The 15,013-nt window shown below is 39.5% G+C and overlaps 1 non-coding gene across 1 annotated transcript; it reads right to left on the reverse strand.

The window, feature by feature from the left end:
* Window positions 1-6,960: 6,960 nt before the first annotated feature.
* Window positions 6,961-7,033, reverse strand: TRNAG-UCC (transfer RNA glycine (anticodon UCC)). Its single transcript has one exon. It is a non-coding gene; the product is annotated as a tRNA-Gly (tRNA).
* Between the last annotated feature and the right edge of the window lie 7,980 nt (window positions 7,034-15,013).

The following is a 15,013-nucleotide window of genomic DNA, read 5'->3' on the forward strand; positions in this document are numbered from 1 at the left end:
ACACAGAAGACCCCAAATAGCCAAAGCAGTCTTGAGGGAAAAAAACGGAGCTGGAGGAATCAGACTCCCTGACTTCAGACTATACTACAAAGCTACAGTAATCAAGACAATATGGTACTGGCACAAAAACAGAAACATAGATCAATGGAACAAGATAGAAAGCCCAGAGATAAACCCACGCACCTGTGGTCAACTAATCTATGACAAAGGAGGCAAAGATATACAATGGAGAAAAGACAGTCTCTTCAGTAAGTGGTGCTGGGAAAACTGGACAGCTACATGTAAAAGAATGAAATTAGAATACTCCCTAACACCATACACAAAAATAAACTCAAAATGGATTTGAGACCTAAATGTAAGACCAGACACTATAAAACTCTTAGAGGAAAACATAGGAAGAACACTCTTTGACATAAATCACAGCAAGATCTTTTTTGATCCACCTCCTAGAGTAATGGAAATAAAAACAAAAATAAACAAATGGGACCTAATGAAACTTCAAAGCTTTTGCACAGCAAAGGAAACCATAAACAAGACGAAAAGACAGCCCTCAGAATGGGAGAAAATATTTGCAAACAAATTAACGGACAAAGGATTAATCTCCAAAATATATAAACAGCTCATTCAGCTCAATATTAAAGAAACAAACACCCCAATCCAAAAATGGGCCGAAGACCTAAATAGACATTTCTCCAAAGAAGGTATACAGATGGCCAAGAAGCACATGAAAAGATGCTCAACATCACTAATTATTAGAGAAATGCAAATCAAAACTACAATGAGGTATCACCTCACACCAGTTAGAATGGGCATCATCAGAAAATCTACAAACAACAAATGCTGGAGAGGGTGTGGAGAAAAGGGAACCCTCTTGCACTGTTGGTGGGAATGTAAATTGATACAGCCACTTTGGAGAACAATATGGAGGTTCCTTAAAAAACTAAAAATAGAATTACCATATGACCCAGCAATCCCACTACTGGGCATATACCCAGAGAAAACCGTAATTCAAAAAGACACATGCACCCCAATGTTCATTGCAGCACTATTTACGATAGCCAGGTCATGGAAGCAACCTAAATGCCCATCGACAGACGAATGGATAAAGATGTTGTGGTATATATATACAATGGAATATTACTCAGACATAAAAAGGAATGAAATTGAGTCATTTGTTGAGACGTGGATGGATCTAGAGACTGTCATACAGAGTGAAGTAAGTCAGAAAGAGAAAAACAAATATCGTATATTAACGCATGTATGTGGAACCTAGAAAAATGGTACAGATGAACTGGTTTGCAGGGCAGAAGTTGAGACACAGATGTAGAGAACAAACGTATGGACACCAAGGGGGGAAAACCACGGTGGGGTGGGGATGGTGGTGTGCTGAATTGGGCGATTGGGATTGACATGTATACACTGATGTGTACAAAATTGATGACTGATTAAAAAAAAAAAAAAAGAATCCGCCTGCCAATGCAGGGGACACGGGTTTGACCCCTGGTCCGGGAAGATCCCACATGCCGTGGAGCAACTAAGCCCGTGTGCCCCAACTACTGAGCCTGCGCTCTAGAGCCCGCGAGCCACAACTACTGAGCCCACGTACCACAATTACTGAAGCCCGTGTGCCTAGAGTCCATGTTCAGCAACAAAGAGAAGCCACCGCAATGAGAAGCCCGCACACCGCAACAAAGAGTAGCCCCCGCTCGCCGCAACTAGAGAAAGCCTGCACGCAGCAACGAAGACCCAACGCAGCCAAAAATAAATAAATTTATTAAAAATAAATAAATTTATTAAAAATAAATAAATAAATAATAAAGAGACACAGTGGGATTTTCCTGGTGGCCCAGTAGCTAAGACTCTGCGCCCCAATGCAGGGGGCCTGGGTTCAATCCCTGGTCAGGGAACTACATCCCACATGCTGCAACTAAGAGTTTGCATGCCACAACTAAAGATCCCACATGCCGCAACTAAAGATCCCATATGCAACAAAGATCTATGCAACAAAGATCCCGCACGTGGCAACGAACACCCCGCATGTCGCAACTAAGACCTGGCACAGCCAAATAAATAAATAAATAAACACTAAAAAAAGAGAGAGAGAAAGAGAGACACAGAAACGTTGAAAATAAATTGATGGAAAAAGACATACCAGACAAAAATTAATCAAAAGAAAAAGCATTATTAGAAATGAAGGGGAATCTCTACATAATCACAGATGATAAAATTCATAAGGAGAAATTAATAATTCTTAATTTGTATGCACAAAATCATATAGTCTACAGATATAAAAAGCAAAAACTTACAGAATTATAAGGAGACATTTATAATTTCTAACAACAATGGGAGATTTTTAACATATCTCTCAGAAATTTCTAGATCAAGCAAAGTAAGAAATATATTAGCACACCATAGATTAGCAAACTTGCATACAATTAGAGAATTTACATTCCTGTCAAGTACACATGGGACATTTACAAAAACGGCAAAAATTCACTATGTATTAGGACACAAAATAAGTCTTAACAAATTGCAAGGTTATTATCATATAAGACCATATGCTTAGACCACAAAGCAACTAAGCTAGAAACCTATTTTTTAAAAGATACTTTTAAAGCTCCATATTTTTATAATTTTGAAATACAGACACACAATTTCTAGATGAGTCACAGGTCCAGTAAAAGATACTACAGTAAAGAGATTATACATGGACAGTAGCTGCAGTCAGAATAACCACCAGATTAAGTTTATGATCATCCACAGTAATTTTTCTAAGATCCACCTGACTTTTGTAGAGGCCAAACTGTGAATTAAGTGGGGAGGGTTAGGAATCACGACCTCTGCTTCCTTCAAGTCTTTAATGGGAGCATCAATCTCTGCATTTCCCCCAGGGATGCAGTACTGCTTCTGGTTCACTATCTTGGCAAGGGGTGGAAGTTCCAGAGACTTCCACTTAGCCCTCCCTACCACAGTGACCCCATAATGATCCCATAGGGCAGAGGCAATGTGGGGATTCATCCAGCTGCCAAATATATCTAATCCAATTATACTTCCAGTAACCAGGGAAATAACCACAGGTCTGGATATTTCTTTTTCCCCAGTGTACAGTCATCTAGTAAATGGCTATAGGTCCCTTTGGGAAATGCTTGGAGGAAGATTAAGGTGTTTATTTGTGGCAGCAGTGCAAGGTCCTTCCTCAAGGGAACCTGGCCTTTTCAAAAGGCTCTGGGTCTGTAAACTGACTTAAGCCTCGGACTGGGCGAGAGGGCATCATTCTCCACTATGGTGACTCAAGTTAAGTTTTTGGGCTACCAGACCTAGAGTTTTTCCTGTTATATAGATCAAGCAATATTCTAGTAGGCTGATTATCAATTTTGTTCCTAGGGACACCATGATCAATTATGTATCACTAAAGATCTCTGAAGACCAGAATGTTCTGATTACTGAAATACCCGTGATGCCCTTTACGGGTGATGGTTAAGTGCTTACACTTGGCCTCTGCTACAATGGAATATCATCATCTTCATTGAAATCAGGCATCTCCTACATGCATAACTGGCCTACAATGGACAGCAACCACAGAACTTTTCAAGGGTGTGGGTGATCCCTCCGCTAATACAGGCATACCTCGGAAATATTGCAGGTTTGTTTCCAGACCACCTCAAAAAAGCACATACTGCAATAGAGCAAGTCACACAAATTTTTTGTTTTTCCAGTGCATATAAAAGTTATGTTTACAGGGACTTCCCTGGTGGTCCAGTTTGACTTCATACTCCCAATGCAGAGGGCATGGGGTTTTTTGTTGTTGTTGTTTTTGAGGCAAGGAGTACGACTTTATTCAGAAAGCCAGCAGACCAAGAAGATGGCAGACTACAGTCTCAAAATAACCATCTTCGAGGGCACGGGTTTGATCCCTGGTTGGGGAACTAAGGGGCTGTGCAGGGTGTGGCCAAAAAAAAAAAAAGGAAAAAAAAGTTATGTTTACACTATACTATAGTTTTTTTTTTTTTGAAGTATATAGTTGATGTACAATATTACATGTCTTGGGTATACAACATAGTGATTCACAATTTTTTAAAAAAATATTTTATTTATTTATTTATTTATTTACTTATTTGGCTGCTGCTGGGTCTTAGTTGTGGCAGGTGGGATCTTCGTTGCGGGATCCAGGATCTTTTTTTTTTAGTTGTGGAATGCGGGATCTAGTTCCCTGACCAGGGATGGAACCCGGGCCCCCTGCATTGGGAGCATGGAGTCTTAACCGCTGGACCACCAGGGAAGTCCCTGATTCCCAATTTTTAAAGGTTATATTCCGTTTACAGTTATTATAAAATATTGGCTATACTCCTTGTGTTGTACTATGTATCTCTGTAGCCTATTTATTTTATAAATAGTACTTTGTACCTCTTAATCCCCTACCTCTATCTTGACCCTACCCCCTTCCCTCTCCCCACTGGTAACCACTAGTTTTTTCTCTATATTTGTGAGTCTGTTTCGTTTTTTGTTATAATCACTATTTTTCAGATTCCACATTTAAGTGATATCATACAGTATTTGTCTTTACCATGCTGTAAACAAAAGTGCTGTCATCCAGGCTTTGTTATTCCATTTACAGAGCACAGGCAGAGTAGATTTAGCATAATTCTTAAGGGCCCTAGGGCTTTTGGAAGGTCAAATGAGCACTGGCTTCAACTTAAAGTCACCAGCTGCATCAGCCCCTAACAAGAGAGTCAGCCTGTGCTTTGAAGCTTTGAAGCCAGACACTGACTTCTCTCTAGCTATGAAAGTCCTAGATGGCATCTTCTTCCAGTGTAAGGCTTTTTCATCTGCATTGAAAATGTGTTGTTTAGCATAGCCACTTTTATGAATTAGCTAGATCTTGTGGCTAACTTCCTGCAGCTTCTACATCAGCACTTGCTGCTTCACCTTGCACTTTTGTGTCATGGAGATGGCTTCTTTTCTTAAACTGCATGAACCAACTTCTGCTAGCTTCAAACTTTCTTCTGCAGCTTCCTCATCTCTCTCAGCCTTCATAGAACTGGAGAGTTAGGGCCTTGCTGTGGATTAGGCTTTGGTTTAAGGGAATGTTATAGCTGGTTTGATCTATTGAGACCACAAAAACTTTATCCACATCAACAATAAGGTGCATCATGTCCAACATCATTGGACTCCTAATTCTGCACCAATATGAGATACCCCTGAATCTGTGTATAGTTTAACTCTTACCTTGTGGTATACCTGTGTCTTATGGGAGCATCCAGGGTACTTGCTACTTCCTGCTCCCTGGTCTAAGATGTTTTCAATATAGTGGATCAGTATAATACTCTGGAGACTATCCAGGTGATCAAGGTCATGTTAGCCTATATTGTGACAGAGAGCAAGAGAGGGTGCAAGGGAGTAGTCCTGGGAAAAACCATGACTGTACACTGGTGTCCATTCCGTGTGAGTGTGAACTGTTTCTGAACTTCCTTCCTGATAGAGATAGAAAAGAATACAATTACCAGATCAAAAGCCATATGCCAAGAGCCAGAGGCTATGTTGGATTATCAAATAGTCCACCACCATCCACCATAATCAATCTGGTTTTTACAGGAGCCACAGTAGTGAAGAAAAAAAAAAAAGAAAAAAAAAAAAAAAAAAAAGGAAATATAACAACTGCATTAAGTATTTGAGGATGATGTTAATCTCTGCCATTCCATGTAGGATGCAAAACTACTTCTAATTGATCTTGGCTTGGTGGAGGTAGGAGAGACTGTTTTGGGGGCTTTTACTTGTCTTTTCCTACCATTATGGCTCTTACTCCATAGATCAGGGAACTACTAGGAGGGTTCTATCAGAGTCTAAATAGATCCATTCTTACTGTGCTTTTGGGAATTAGGGATATTACCAGAGGATTGTTCCACAGACCCATACGACCTACTGTGAAAAAATCTTGGGTCAGAACTCCATTTATCACCCACCTTCCCTATACCATTTAATAGGGGGGCCATGATGTCGCTTTTTGTATCCTGATACCAGTGTCATTCCGGATTCTAAAATCCACATCTCACAAAAGATCTTGTGGTTCCTCTTTTTTCCTGTGTACAGTCCCCTTATTAAAGTACAACAGGTCCCTTTAGGATTAGAGGAACTTCTACCGTGCTGTCACAGAGTCCTTCCTCAAGATAATTCAGTCTTCTCTGGGTCTGAGAACTTGTTCTGGTCTAGCAATTGAGTGAGGGATAAGATTCTTCTTTTCAGTAGCAAACATCAGCCTTTGGCTCATTCACTCTTGTTTCTTTTTGATTATATAGGTTGAGTTAATATCCTACCTGGCTTTCTATCTACCTTGCACTGGGAATACTTTGGCCTATTAGCCATTGCCACAGATCTCTGTCTCTTCCCTCTAGTTGCTATTCTTGCTTTGCTGCCTATTATGGTAATTATGTCTGCCTTGCCCCTGACAAGTAAGTCAGGGCCTCTACTCTTTCAAAATCCTATCATCTCCACTGACACTACGGACTCCAGTTCCATATCAGCCTCCTCTATGATGAATCCTAGCTTTCATAGAACAGCTACTACTGATATTCTCAACAATGTCAGTGCTCATCTCTAGCAGATTTCTTATTGCTTTATTGAGGGGAGTGTCCTCTGGCCTCCCAGGGAAAACAGTCAACTGACGAGTTCTTTGATTTTAAGGTAAATTTATTCTAGCACGTCTACATTTTTTTTTTAAAGACAATTCCTTCTATTCCTTTTTTAAAAAAGTTTTTTATTTATTTATTTATTTGGCTGCATTGGGCCTTAGTTGTGGCACAGGGAATCTTCACTGCAGCATGCAGGATCTTTAGTTGCAGCACGAGGTATCTTCATTGTGGCATGTGGGATCTTTAGTTGCGGCATGCAGGATCTTTTAGTTGCAGCATGCAGGATCTTTTAGTTGCAGCATGCAGGCTCTTAGTTGCTGCATGTGGGATCTAGTTCCCTGACCAGGGATCGAACCCAGGCCCCCTGCATTGGAAGTGCAGAGTCTTAACCACTGGACCACCAGGGAAGTCCCTAGCATGTCTACATTTTAACTTTTCCAAGGCAGTTCCAGCACCTCCACCTCTCTCACTATGGGGTATTGTTTTCCCAAGCTTTAAGGAGCTTTCTCAGTGATGTACTAGGATCAGTTCCAGGTGTCTTTGCCAGGATATTAAATCCTATATCACAAAAGAGTGTCCTTATATTACTATGTCTTCCTTATCTGGTCTTATATTCCAGTCCCCTTGTTCCAGCACCCTCAAGATCCCCATCCCCTGGTACATTCTCCCAGTTACTACTGGTACATATTAACCGGATTCTGCAAGTCTTTTGGTGAATAATTTATTTTCTCCCAAAGTAGAGTCAGTATTTCCCCAGTTGGGCCATAATAAAAGATCCAAATTATTAGCCTAGAAGTCACGGAGGAATTCGGGGGCAAATCTTGAAGAGGGCAGGTATCACTTACAAGGCATCTGCTGCAGATGTAGGAAGTGCAGGCTAAGAAAGAGTTGTAAATGGCCTGGTTAAGCACTGAAGGAGTTTTCCCAACCCAGAGCCAATCTGGAAAGACCTAGAGAGTAATTTTCCTTTCCTTTTCTTTCTTTTGTTTTTCCCCCCATAATATTCGAGATATCCGGTTTTCAACAAAAAATTATGAAGCATGCAAAGAAACAAGAAAGTATGGCCCATTCATGGGGGAAAAAAGAATATCAATAAAGAGATATAAATGATAAAACAAACCAAACAGAAATTCTGGAGTTGAAAAGTACAATAACTGAAATGAAAAATTCACTAGAAGGTTTCAAAAGCTGATTTGAGCAGACAGATGAAAGATCAGTGAACTTGAAAATAGGCCAACTGAAAGTATCCAGTCTGAAGAGCAGGAAGAAAAAAAAAAAGGATGAAGAAAAATGAACAGAGCCTAAGAGATCTGTGAGACACCATCAGACATACCAACATATGCATAATGTGAGTCCCAAGAAGGAGAGGAGAGAGAGAAAGGGGCAGGAAAAATATTTGAAGAATTAATGGCTAACCCCCACCCCCACACCAATTTGATAAAAGACATGAATATATACACCCAAGAAGCTCAATGGACTTCCAGTAGGAAAAACTCAAAGGGATCCACATTGAGACATATAATCAAACTGCTGAAAGCCGAAAATAAAGAGAATCTTGAAAGCAGTAAGAGAGAAGTGAATCACAATGTGCAAGAGATTACCAATAAGTATTAACAACCTATTTTTAATCAGAAACCGCAGAGGCCAAAAGGCAGTGGGATGACATAACTAAAGTGCTGGGGTGAAAAAAAAATGGGGGTTCCCTGGTGGTCCAGTGGTTAGGACTCAGTGTTTCACTGCTGTGGGCCTGGGTTCAATCCCTGGTGGGGGAGCAGTGTGGCCAAATAAATAAATAAAGTGCTGGGGTGGGGGTGGAGGAAACCTGTCAACCAAGAATTCTATATCCTGCAAAACTATCCTTCAAGAATATAGAAGAAATTAAGACATTCCCAGATAAACAAAAGCTGACGGAGTTAACTGCTAGGAGACCTGCTCTATAAGAAGTGCTAAGGGAGCCCTTCAGGCTGAAATGAAAGGACATTAGACAATCTACATGCAAAATGATGATTGTGGAGCCTTACCCCACATAATATACAAAAATTAACTCAAAATGGATCGAAGACCTAAAAGTGAAAGCTAAAACTATAAAATCCTTAGAAGTATGTATATTGGGAGTGATAAAGTATATTAAGAGGTGAAAGCATAAAAGGATATAGGGCCATACATACCTTTCCATTTACTATGAATATCCTATTTCCTGTGTGTGAGAAAATAAAGACAAATTATTAAAAATGTTGATTTGGAAAACTTTACCATGTTCCTTCCTAGAAACATATTCAATTGGAAGGAATAATGCTGGAAGGAACTAAGTTGGAGAAAGAAGAGTGTTATGGACTGAATTGTGCCCTCCTCCATTCATATGTTGAAACTCTAATGCTCAATGTGACTGTATTTGGAGATAAAGCCTTTAAAGAAGTAATTAAGGCTAAATGAGGTCCTAAGGGTGGAGCCCCAATTCAGTATGAGGGGTGTCTTTGCAAGAATAGAGACACCAGGAGTGCATGTGCAAAGAGAAAGGTCATGTGAGGACCCAGTGAGAAGGCAGCAGTCTGCAAGCTAAGGAGAGAGGCCTCAGGAGAAACCAAACCTGCTGGCATCTTTTTTTTTTTTTAAATAAATGTACTTATTTTATTTATTTATTATTTTTGGCTGCATTGGGTCTTCATTGCTGCACGCGGGCTTTCTCTAGTTGCGGCGAGCGGGGACTACTCTTCGTTGTGGTGCGCGGGCTTCTCACTGTAGTGGATTCTCTTGTTGCAGAGCATGGGCTCTAGGCACGCGGGCTTCAGTAGTTGAGGCACGGGGGCTCAGTAGTTGTGGCTCGCGGGCTCTAGAGTTCAGGCTCAGTAGTTGTGGCGCACGGGCTTAGTTGCTCTGCAGCATGTGGGATCTTCCTGGACCAGGGCTCGAACCCGTGTCCCCTGCGTTGGCAGGCGGATTCTTAACCACTGTGCCACCAGGGAAGCCCCCTGCTGGCATCTTAATCTTGAACTTAGTCTCCAGAACCATGAGAAAGTAAATATCTCTTGTTTAAGCCAACAGCCTGTGGTATTTTGTCATGGCAGCCCTAGAAGACTAATACAAAGAGCCACTAATACTTGACAATAAATCTTTAAAGGAAAGTTTAGATCATGTAGACAGAATGGTTGCTGTTGATTACAAGAGATCATGATCATGACAAGAACAGAAAAATCACATTCAAAAATGCAATTTCCAGCACAGTCTAGGGTTATCAGAAGCTGCATAACACAAGCAAAGGGAATGTAACACCTGTACATTTTGAGTTTCTGGTCATGCTTTGTCAATACTTTCAGAAGCTGATTCACAATCATCCACTTCTGACGACTCCATTGCCAAGGAAAGCAGACTATCCACCAGCTTCTTGGATCTGACAATGGATGAACCTCGGACATTTACTGTTTCACTCATTTCTTCCGAAGCTCATTCTTCGTCACCTTCATCCACCCCTAGACACCAACAGTGACTACAGCCTCCATATCTCCCTTCTCATCTCCAAACCTCACTCAGGAAGCACTGCAATCTTCAGTAATCATGTTTAAAAACTTGCCTTGTTTATTATTGGTAAGTGTTATTTGCCTTCATTACGTGTCTTTAACATATTATTTCACTGTTCATTTACATTACAGTACACGTTTGTTACAGTTAAAAGGAAAACACGATTTGTATCTTATAGGGTTACTGCACAAATAAAGTCATTAGTGAGTTAATTAAGTGTTAAACAATTAGATAGCTGGTGTTTTAAAGGCTTTATCTTAAGCAGAAAAACCTCGTTGATTGTTTTATATATGTGTGTGTATATATATATTTTAGAGTGTTTCAAGTACTGAAGGAAATTGGTTGGGGCTTTTAGATGTGCTGGGAATATATTATTTTTTTCTACTTAAAATAATGATGCACAGACTCCCACTACCTAAAAATTCACTATCCAACATGTTTTTACGAATGGATTAAATCCTCTGAGGGATGCCTGAACTAGAATATGAGGTACTAGAAAGAATAAAGTCATATCGTTATTATATTGTTGTGAATATTACATTTCATTAAAGGACACATATGATCAACCACTAGTGATGCTAAAATTGATCACTCAATTTACAGTTAATGCTTTCCCTCTTCAGATTGGAAAGTAATCTGTGTGGTGTTACTTTGGCTCTATATGAATGTTTACAACAATCAATCATCTATTGGTTTTTTTTTTTTAATTTTATTTATTTTTGGCTGTGTTGGGTCTTCGTTGCTGCGCGCGGGCTTTCTCTAGTTGTGGCGAGCAGGGGCTAGCCCTTATCGTGAGGTGTGGGCTTCTCCTTGCGGTGGCTTCTCTTGTTGCGGAGCACCAGCTCTGGGCCGCCAGCTTCAGTAGTTGTGGCTCGCGGGCTCTAGAGGGCAGGCTCAGTAGTTGTGGCGCACGGGCTTAGTTGCTCCATGGCATGTGGAATCTTCCTGGACCAGGGATCAAACCTGTGTTCCCTGCATTGGCAAGCGGATTCTTATCCACTGCGCCACCAGGGAAGTCCCTCATCTATTGGTTTTAACACCAGTTGATAACCCTTGCCTGAATCAATAATTTCATTGGAGTTTGTGAAACTATGTTTTTCTAATTATTTTGTTTCTTTCACATTGTTTACAAGAAGTCTGTGAAGGCTTCTTCATTAACTAGGACTATTTGGTTATCCTAAAATAAATTTTTACTGGAAGAGCAAAATAACGCTTAATATTTTCCCTTTAATTACCAATTTTCAAAGTAAATGTTTTAAAATTTGTAACAAAAGTAACCATTGAGACTTCTTGATTTACTCTCATTTTGAGTATCATCATAAGATAATGAATTTCACTGAATCAGTGTTAAATTCAATCATTATTCTTTTAGTTGCTAAGATTGTGACAACTTTGTTCAGCGGGGACACTTTCATATGGGCTCCTAGGTCCTTTTGACATGACATTATCTTCTAAAGCTTTCTTGCTTCTTAACATGAAAAGGTATCCCAGGTGCACTTTGAAAAATGTCTGCTTCTAGACATGGAATCAGCAATTTCTCCAAGAAGCCATGCTTAGTTAGTGGAATTACATAATTCAAAGTACACATAAAGGAGTCTTAAAGCACACATAGTCGTTTCTGTCCTTAGCTCAACTTCTTTTCCCGTTGTTATTGGTTTCTTGTTTATCCCAGTAGTGCTTCTTTTTGCAAATATACTTTTCTTATTTCCTCCCTCCTCTTACTGTCTCTCATACAAAACAAAGCATGTTATATGTTATATATATCGTTCTGCACTTTGCTTTTTTCACTCAACAATATATGCTGGAGGACTTCCCTGGTGGCGCAGTGGTTAAGAATCTGCCTGCCAATGCAGGGGACACGGGTTCGATCCCTGGTCCAGGAAGATCCCACATGCCGCGGAGCAACTAAGCCCGTGTGTCACAACTACTAAGCCTGTGATCTAGAGGCCGCGAGCCACAACTACTGAAGCTCGCGCACCTAGGGCCCGTGCTCCGCAACGAGAAGCCACTGCAATGAGAAGCCCGCACACCACAACAAAGAGTAGCCTCCGCTCGCCGCAACTAGAGAAAGCCCCCATGCAGCAACGGAGACCCAAGGCAGCCAAAAATAAATAAATTTTAAAAATATATATGCTGGAGATCTTTCTAAATCAATACAGAGAGCAATTGATTATTTTGTTTTCAAGATTCAAGTAGAAAGTTTTATTAACTTGGACTAGAACACAAACCAGAATGTTTAATATAAAATTTCTGATTAGATGTTCTTACTGTATATAACTATTTCCAAATTTATTTCTCAATCTTTTAAAAAAGTGACTATATATATATATGCAAATTATAATTAATACAATTCTCAAGAGCTCATACATGTAGTTGGCATTTTTATTCAGTCCACAACTATGCATAAATATATCTATCCATAAATAACCAATGCCATCAAAACACAAGGGCTCCCCCTCTTTTTAAACTTAACTCACAATACCATTATCACAGCTAAAATTTTTAACAATAACTCCTGATATCATCAGATGTCCAGTCAGTTGTCTCATAAAGGTCATAAAATTAAAAAAAAATCTTTTTAAAACTTTATCCAAGTAAGGTTCACGCATTATGATTGGTTAATGTCCTTTAAAATCTTTTAAACTACAGATTACCTTCCATCGCTTTTTTCCCCTTGCAATTTTCTTTTTGAAGAAAACTGGTTATTTATTCCCCAGAATTTCTTAGTCTCAGTTTTGCTGATTGCATCACTGTGGTATGGTTTAACATGTTTCCCCGCCTTCTGCATCTTCTGTGAATTGGTAGTTATATCTTGAGGCTTGATCACATTCAAGTTCAGTATTTTTGGCCAGACTAATTAATAGGTAGTGGTGGTGTTTTCCATAAGAAGCACATAAAGTCTGTTTGTTTCTTTTTTGTGCTATTAGCAGCCACTGATGCTCAACGCCTAGATCCATTAGCTCATTAGTGGTTCATTTATTTTTTTATTGTGGTTAAATATACATAACAAAATTTACAATTTAAAGCATGTTTTAAACCATTTTTAAGTGTACAGTTCAGTGGCACTAAGTAATTCATGTTGTTGTGCAACCATCACCACCATCCATCTGCAGAACTTTTTTCATCTTTCCACACTGAAACTCTGTACCTATTAAACAATAACTCCCCATTTCCTGCTCTCCCCAGCCCCTAGGCAACCACCATTATACTTTGTCTCTATGAACTTGACTGCTCTAAGTCCCTCATATAAGCAGAATCATACAGTATTTTTCCTTTTGTACCTGGCTTATTTCACTTAGCATAATGTCTTCAAGGTTCACCTATGTTGGAGCATGTGTCAGAATTTCTTTCCTTTTTAAGGTTGAGTAACATTCCATCGTATATAAATACCACACTTTGTTCATCCATACATCGGCCAGTGGACATGCTACAGATGTGGTACCGTTTCTTACAAGCCAAAAAACTACAAGGCAAAACAGAGCTTATATGGAAACATACATCACAGCAAAATCATTAAAGTTGTTTTAATTGCAAGTAGAGTCAAGAACAAGAAGCAAGATCTCCATTCCTACACAAATTTTCAACAGATACATATTCTGAGCTCAAACTACAGTTCCAGCAATGTTTTTCAGACCTCAGTGCAAGTGCAAAGGAAATTTCTATATTTCATTTAACTGTGCAATTGTGGCACTTCCACCTAACCTTCAATTGGATGTGCTTGATCTACAATGTAATGATGTGATAAGAGGCAAGTATGAAGAGAATATAAATTACAGAATTCTATAAATGCCTTTCAAGTGATGAACGTGCTCAGTTAAAATCATATGCTCTTGGGATTGATACCAATATTTGGCAGTACTATCTGTGTGAAGACATTTTCAAAGATGAAATACATAAAATTTTATTATAGATCAGCACTAACAGATGAACATTTGCAATTGATTTTAATGATAGGAAACACTAAGTCTGAACCCCAATTAAGCAGCAGACCCGTACTACAAAAATTTGTGCTCAATTATTATAATTTGAATTTTGTCAATAAATTCAAAGGAATCATGGGAGTTTATTTTCCTTAATTTCTATGTACCTATATAATATCCTTGATTTTGCTTCTTAGCATGCAAAGCCTAATATTTACTATCTTATCCTTTATAGAATAAGTTTGCCAACCCCTGGTCTAGAAGAACCCTGGTCAATACATGCATCTGCCCTTGATCCACTCCCAAGTTCTATTCCTGTTTCCCACTCATTAAATGGCCTCCAATTCAACTGCTCAAGCCAAAACTCTAGAAGTCATACCTGATTTTTTACTTTCCCACAATCTCTATATTAATCTGTTAAAACGTTGTCAGCCCTACCTCAAAATATAATAACAGCTTTAATCCATCTCCTTCTCTCCATATCTGCTGCATTTACTCACCTCTTGTCTGCACTAATGACATAGTCTAAGTTGTTTCCCTGCTCCCACTCTTGGCACCCCCCCCCTTTTTTTTTTCTTCCAAGAATCTTGCCCTTTAATGATCCAATATTCGCTCTACAGCTATAGGAATCTCTTTAAAATGTGAAAAGATCATTACTCCCCTACTTTAAACTCTTTATCGCCTCATTGCAGTTAGAATAAAATCCGCATTCCTCATCACGATGTGCAAGGCTCTATATAGCCCAGCCCACCTCTTCAATCACATCTGCAATGAACTGAATGCTTATGTCCCTCAAAATTATGTTAAAATCCTAATCCCCGATGTGATGTTACTGGGAGGTGGGGCTTTGGGGTGATTAGGTCAGGAAGGTGAAGACCTCATGAATGGGATTAGTGCCCTTATAAAGAGACTCCAGAGAGCTCCCTTTCTCTTTGCACTATGTGAAGATAC

This window comes from Balaenoptera ricei, chromosome 11 (assembly GCF_028023285.1).
Source record: "Balaenoptera ricei isolate mBalRic1 chromosome 11, mBalRic1.hap2, whole genome shotgun sequence".
Taxonomy (NCBI): domain Eukaryota; kingdom Metazoa; phylum Chordata; class Mammalia; order Artiodactyla; family Balaenopteridae; genus Balaenoptera; species Balaenoptera ricei.